Source organism: Apostichopus japonicus, chromosome 6, assembly GCF_037975245.1.
Source record: "Apostichopus japonicus isolate 1M-3 chromosome 6, ASM3797524v1, whole genome shotgun sequence".
NCBI lineage: Eukaryota > Metazoa > Echinodermata > Holothuroidea > Aspidochirotida > Stichopodidae > Apostichopus > Apostichopus japonicus.
The window spans coordinates 2,778,710-2,786,589 of NC_092566.1; the positions used below are offsets into that span (position 1 = coordinate 2,778,710).

A 7,880-nucleotide genomic window follows, 5' to 3' on the forward strand; every position below is an offset into this window, starting at 1 on the left:
TGAATACACTTCAAGACAGTGCACAGTAAATGATTTCCTGGCAGGCTTGACAAACTTTTCACGCAGTACTGAATAGCTAGCTACCTATACAGTAATCTTGTTAAACTTTTACCAATACCATGCAAAACACTATACACACAATTGTAAGGTAGATTGACTGAACTTATACCATACAAAACACTGTACATAGTAAATTATATATTCATCATCATGGGCTACAGTACTTAATACAATATCTTAGACAACAATGGGTTTAATTATTCCATCCACTGTTGAGTTCAGACAATACATCCATAAATCATTCAAATCCTATATAGGCCTGACTATTTTTTTTTTCCAATACCTTGCCTGTTTTGTTCGCTGTCTGACCTGAGAAATCTGGAAGATTCACTGACGGACAGCATTGACAATGGGTCAAAAGTGTGTAATAATTTTCAAAGCACTGGATATTATGTATGCTACAGAGTGAAGGTAAGACAAAAAGTTCTAATGGGAGTGTGGTGGGTCTTGGGTGCACTACATATCACCACTGGCAAGTAGTATGGTAAATATAAATACAAAGGCCTTTGTAAAACTCTTAATAATGAGATCAACATAAAACAATGAATAAGAAAACAACCATTCACATATACTTATATAAATGTATTTGTGACAACAATCTGAGTGGAGAGTTTTTTTTTTTTTCAATGTGTCTCAATTCTGCTGGTGAAAAATCAACTGCCCATTAAATAAAGAATGAAACCATTGAGTTATAGACTCATACAGCCAACAAACTGTTATTTTCCAAACCTCGGCTCAGATATGACTAAATATTACAAGTGACTAACTTTCCTTAAATTTCACTTGACTTGTTCATACATACTTAAACACTAAGAATTAATTCCTTCTCAAAATGGTTTAATCAGATGTCAAAATATTGCCAGAGCTAAAGCCTACTGTAGACCAACAGTACAGTAGTACAGTATGTATCATTTAGTTCTACTATTGAAAAGCAGCCTAAGTTGAGGTACAAGTAAAGTAAGCTGTGACAGTAACAAACAGTGGCGGAGCGTCCATACAGTCAGGGGGGGGGTGGATGCTGGCGCCCTTTTTAGCTTTTACCACTTTTTACTTATTCGCAATTACTGACTTTTTTATTGCGCTCTCATCTACCTATTGAGCAATCTAGGGAGTATCTTTACTCAAAAAATTTCTGTACGCTCTGCGCCAACCTGTGGTAGCGCTCGGCTTAGATAGTGTCGAAAGCACCCCTACAGACCATTCTCGCCCCCCTTACCAATACAGCTAGCTCCGAAAGAAAGCAACTGTAGCATCATTTGCTGATATATTTGTAGCACGTGAGACATTAAAGTTGCAAATTCTAACAGTCGCTTTAAACAGTCTCCAGCGAAATACCTGAGCTTACTGAGGGTGATTCAAAACTGTAGTGCAACATACAAGGTAACATGAATATAATTTCTTTGAAAATGTCACAAACATTTTAAAATCATTTTACTACAGTATGTCACATGTCTGATGTTTGCAGACACTGAATGCAGAAATTTTGAGGAACTTGTGGAGTGAACGCAGGCCTACTGTACTGTTCTTTTTGACCTCTCATTACTAATTTCATCTAACATGGAACACACATGTATAGTACACAAACCTCACACAGAATAATTAGATTTCAATTAAATCATGTCACTAGATAGATATCTGCTTATGTAAGACTAAACGTCTAATGTAATAAAAGTATCATGATAAATCCATGCAAGGGTTATTAGAAGCTTTTAGAGATTACAACCGAATCATATTAATGTGAAGTAACTCACATGTGGGAAGCTGAAAGAAGAATTCCAAGGTGTTTTAGATATCTGCATTTATACTGTTACCATGGCAATACAAATAAATTTGGTCAGTAGGGCATCAATCTTCCACAGAAGCCTCATAAGGTTCAAAGGGAAGATAAAACTTACAAGGTTCTACTGCATACAACTGTACACAGGTTCTGGGCACTTAACAACGGGAGTGTGTTCTGTGTGGACATGAATGCATTCACTAGACTCCCTGAAAGGCCTTGACAGTTGAAAGAGCAAGATTTTACCAGTCACATACACTGTATGTTAATGGTGGGTTTTATTCCAATGAATGATCTGAATAAATCATCATGGCTGATATATAGATCTACCAGGTGTTGTTTGAAGAAAAGATTCTTTCATCTTCATTCGTAAGGTAGCTTTTTCAGTTCTATATGTTATGCACAAACAGTAATAACAGCTCTTGGAAAACAAACCAATAATGTTGGCATTAGAATAAAAAATTCCACAACTTCAGCACTTTACTGAATTACCATTAAGTATTGTAATCACATGTTTTATGTGCAATTTTCAGGGTTATAGTGTTGAATAGCATTGAGACATTTATCCAAATTGACTCAAAAAGCTATATTATAATCTATATAAAGTTTTACTTTGGTAATATAGCCACTGAAGGCAGCCACAAACACAATAAGAGAACACACAGTAAAGTAATATATGTATTTGCTTTGTGGTTTGATGTCCACTTGACATAACACAGAAGTTAATCATTAGTACAGAATAGGTTCAATTCTTTTCTTCTACCCTGGACTTCAGGGACATGTTATATTCCATCAATGTGTACTCTCTATTTATGATATATTTACTTTATAGGTAAAAGACATCAACTTAGTTTTGTCCGTCTTAATATTTCATATTTGTAAAAGTAAGTCAATCCTGATGCAGCATCAAGAGAGTACAGATCAAAACAATATGACATTTTTCCAATGTCAACTTAAGGTGATAAAAAGCATCTGTTTAGAACACACATGATGATTAAATTAAGTCCCATACGCTGGAATCACCTACCGTTCTCTTCCCACTATTTAATGTGGGTGGTAGGTATTCAGGCAAACTTGACAGACACAGAGGCGTACACATTTAAAGGCATTGAAGACTCGCCCCAAACCGCGTGCCGCCTTGTGAAAAAGTTAACTTTCCGTTGCTCGCAAGTGAAGTTTTTTCTTGTCGCTACAAAATGCAGACAGTAATGAAACGTGATACCTTGTTATCTTTTATCTAAACCTGAGATGTCATCGCTGCTATGTACACTGTGTTGTGGGTATTGACCGTAGCTGCATGTAGTGACTGTACACTAGTGTCTAATTACCGACGGTAGCAAGCTGTGTGTGTATTTTCTGGGATCGATGGTGGTGTCTAACACTTCTGTTACACCTCAGTCGAAACTAGGTCAGATTATCTGCATCAGACGTTTCTTTGTGCGCGAGTCTTCACACCCTTCAAGGAGCAAGGTGGATCAACGATGCGTAGAGAACATTATGCCATCGCGAGAGGTAACAACGATTGCTTACGTTTCACCGTGAGGGCTTTGCTCTGTATGTTCGTACATTACTTCTGTGCCAGTTTATGCAGAACTGACCAGGTCAAGTAACCAGAATTCTCCGTGACTTGATCCCCCCGAGCTTCCACACTACAATCTTGATCACTTTGGGTAACTTGATCCCCTGAGCTTCCAAACTACAATCTTGATCGCCCTTGCAGGATCAGGATCCTCCCCAAAAAGAGAGAGATTATGATTGCCAGGTCTGATCCTGAGTATGCAAGCGTCCACACTATGATCTTGATTTAGGCATAAATCTAGTGTTATTAAATATTTCTGTGGTTATGGTGGAAAAGTTAAAGGTACTATGTGAACATTGTTAAATATCAAAAAGACAATTCTAAGGATCTTTTAAAAAAAAACAAAGCCTAACAGTTATCAGCTCAGTGAGAAGAGATCATAGCTATAAAAAAAATGAAAAAATATTTAAATTTTTTTTTTTTTTAAATTTAAAAAATAAAACAAATTAAACTTATTTTTGGTTAAATATACAAAGAACATGAAAGGGTTTATGATGCCCAACACTTCAATTCTGTTGGTCTATTGTCTATTGGTCTACTTCATGACATGATACCTTGTTGCCTAGAAAGTGTTTTTGTCTTAACATGGAAAAATCAAGACCAGTTGAAATCACACTTCCCGTTAACTTGGCAAGACTAAGATAAACAAGTTGCAGATTTCTGCAAGTTATAAGTGATGATCAGTGATAATGCAGATCTATTATGATCATATATACTGTATGTATTAATCTGCCTTTAGCAAGTATTCCACATACAGTGGACTATAATACCAAGTTGGTCTGATTACAATACAAATTAAAAAGAGCTGAGGGATAGTGAGTGAAAACTGACAAATATAACCTTTGTAAAGTTCTACAATGCTTATATTTCCCGGTAAAGTAACCAACACCTGTGTAAATATTCAGAACCAGACTACTTGGTAAGATATGTTGCAATATTAGTTTGTTACTTCTGGCAGCAAGACTAAAGCTATACACAAAGGTTATGTACACCAAATGTAATGGCAATGATTAGTGGGTGTGTACATAAAACAGCAGTTATGAGAGAACAGAGTTCTTAGTGAGTTTACACTAAGATTAATAAAAAAGGTTATATGTTTACTGTGGAAGGAAAGTTGCTTGCCAATAACCTGAGAAATGTTCAGAAACTTTACCACATACAGTATGAAACCACAAACAACAAAGAAAATGAAGGGGGTAAAACAGTGTAATTATAGTAATTAATTATCTGACAATCTACTGACAACATTGAGTCTAATTAGATGACTGTCCTAGAATCTGTTGTACCCATTACCATTAGAAAATAAGGATTGATTGAATAAAACTTATCCTGTTTATCCTACATAAACCATAAAACTGGGTAAACAGCATGGTGGCAACTGAGATACTGTATGTACATTGTATTTCAATATATTCTCAACTTCACCAACTAGCCTTAGTTTCTAGACAAACTTTTGGAAATTTTAGAAACTCAAAAGTTACAAATACTACATGCCTTGTACAATTGAGAATGTCCGTAAATTTTTAAATGGACTAACATTAATTATCTAAGATAATTATTGAACAACTAAAGCACAATATTTTAACTCGCCTAGCTGGCCTTCATAACATAGACTAGACTAGGTCTATGTTACACATGTAGGCTAGCAAGACAAGTGTTTGTCAATTCCCTGCCAGGTTTATGGGCTTCTTGTAAACACAACAATACTTTGCTTCTAGCATAGCTGTTTTTTATGACTTCAGTACTAACACACAAGCTATATTATATCAAACTTTAGTGCATATGCCTAGGCTAGGTATTGGTAGCACAAAAAATTGTAAATATTGAACATTTTAAGCCCAACTCTAGCCTTAACAGATTTTGCCTAACACTAACAGTTAGGCCAGGACATAGCTTAATTCTCAGTTCTAATGCTATCTTGTAAGTTGTGGTACATTGATCAGTCTAGGAAATATGATAAACCTAACAGGAACTGTCACTTACACAAGATAAAATTAGGCTTACACTTAACTATGTTTAAATTGGCTGGCAATAGCCTAGTACAGTAGGCAAGACTAAATAAAAAGTTGTTGCATGGATTTCTGGACTCAATCATAGTCATAGTACTCATATGTCATAAGCATATACTAAATGGCTGGAAACAATATTTATCCTTACCTTTTCCCTCTTAAGAATGAACTTAATCATCCACTCCGAAATGGCTTTAAAATCATGAAGTTTTCTACACTATTAGATCACCAAATGTTGAGTAACAGTTCACAATAATTATAAATGAGAAGGCATACAATGAGACTAGTATGACTATTGGTATCTGTATTTGCCCTTTCATTGAACGTAGCCTACATAACATGTTTTGTGTACAGTTATGCGCTATCCTATCAATATTTGCCACTCAAAGAGTACACGCCTACACTCAATCACCTGCTTGTGTACAACACATATTATGAATTGTGACTCACTTGAATTAACGTTTACTATGATCGTATGTGACTCACTTACTACATTTGTGAGCTGACAGCCTTAAGATTGCACATCTTAACGTCTTGAAATACCTTAAATTTGTAGTAAATGGCCTAAAGGAAAGACATAGATCACAGAAAATGGAACGAAATTTGTTGCAACTTACCAAGTAGTTTCCTTCCCTGTAACAAGAATTCTCAGCACATATTTGATGAGGTCATGGGTGACAAATGACGTCATTGAATCAGAAATAACAATCGCTATTTGTGTTTTGACATGAATTGGTCACTGAGCCTCTTCAAATTTAAAGCTGTGGTTAAAATTACAGTGATAACACATCTGTTAACATCTAAGATATCAGGCGTACCGAAAAGAAGATTGGATAGATATTGTAAACAAAGTAAAAATACCGAAGGCTTGCAGACTTCTATTCCTCAAAGTTATAGCCTATATTGAGAGTTCGACATCAGGATGTCATTCTTTTCCTATTCTGATGGGAGGAATACTGGACGTTACAAGCAGAACTTGAAGAGGGATGTTTTGAACGGAATAGCATGCCCAAAATGGCAAAGTTTAATTGCCCAATAGAAAGTACCAATGGATGTCAACTAAATAGTCAGTGATGTCAGCAATTCAAGAATAAAATGTAAATTGCTTGATATGTCGGGGTCTCGTTAAAGAGTATCGTCTATTTTGGTGATATAGAGTCCTCTGATGATCGAGCAGGCCGGGTATGTGTATGACGGTCGGTGTGATAGGGGATGGACAACTGACCTAGCTATTAGAGCAACTACCATATCACTTGTTTTCCTCCAAATTTCCTCGCCTTTATCAACAACCTGAATATGAAAGAAAAAGCCATTTAACATTTTAGACTTTATGTGTATCATGTTATTTTGAACTAAGGATGAGGGACCCGTCCCCCCCCCCCCACCCCACCCATTTAGACATTTTCAAGAAACATCAGGTACCGTAAAATGTCTTTAAGTTGAGTTTGCAAAATTATATGACAGAGCCTGCACGAAGACATTTGTTCATATTCTCAGCCGACTTGGTTTACTCCATTATGATCTGTACCCATTGTTTCAATTTATATATGTTAGATATCATATAATGATGTTTTTGAGGTGTGTATTTTATATTTCGACAAACCAAAGTAACGTCATTGTTATTAATCATATATGGCAAAATTACGCATGGTAAACTCGGACAGCGGTGATCAATTGTTAAAATGTCATAGGAATACTATAAAGACGAGCGATCTAACACGGATAGGCTCTCAAATAAGTTATACTGTAAGGCTTCCTGATCCTTGGTCTCTAAACTAAACTAAACTGAAACTAAACTAAAGACGCAAAATCGTAACGGAGTGTATCGCTTGCCGTTGACCGTTACCTCACTTCGTCACTAACAATGAAAACACAATAAATGCAAAAACAACAAGAAGAGTGTTTGGACGGTGTTACGTCATGATTATGCAAACCGTATGGTCACATTCGATGGATTGTATTTGAAATGCATTATGTAGTGCAGTTTGTGCTGACTCTATAAATACATATATGAATAAGATGAAATTAAATGTTCAGGGGCATAGCATGGGGGTTGCGTACGCACCCATCAACAGCAGCACAAGTACCACAAGAATTATTTGTACGAATACTTATCTTGTCAGTAAATAGAAAATAAAGGAATGCGATGTACCATCCCAGTGACACCTCGTAAGTGCGAACGAAATGGAAGCACTTTGAGATGCCTCCATTCATATTCCTTCGTATCATCCGTGGGACAGGAAAGGCTGTCCTCTTTAGCCTGGCGTTACATCCACTACACATACAAGATTGATCTTGATCGTGTCATGGACACATGACTTTCGCTCCACCCAAGGAGACTGGAGTTGTCATCTCTGATTAAGCCGTTAGGCCAATGTGATAGTTTGACTTTGGTATTCATCTTGCTATTTCAAGACTCCCACACCACACCCCCACTGCCTCCTCAATCGTCCAC

The 7,880-nt window shown here is 36.4% G+C and overlaps 1 protein-coding gene across 2 annotated transcripts in view; it reads right to left on the minus strand.

The window, feature by feature from the left end:
* Positions 1-6,200, minus strand: part of LOC139968661 (stress-activated protein kinase JNK-like) — a 43,259-nt gene extending 37,059 nt beyond the window's left edge. Inside the window, exon 1 of one of the 2 annotated variants that reach the window (XM_071972919.1) lies at positions 6,043-6,200. The gene's annotated coding sequence lies outside the window, so the exon portion shown is untranslated. Of the gene's footprint in view, positions 1-5,573; positions 5,949-6,042 lie in introns of those variants that run through there. The other variant, XM_071972920.1, reaches the window with a different exon arrangement.
* Positions 6,201-7,880: the final 1,680 nt, after the last annotated feature.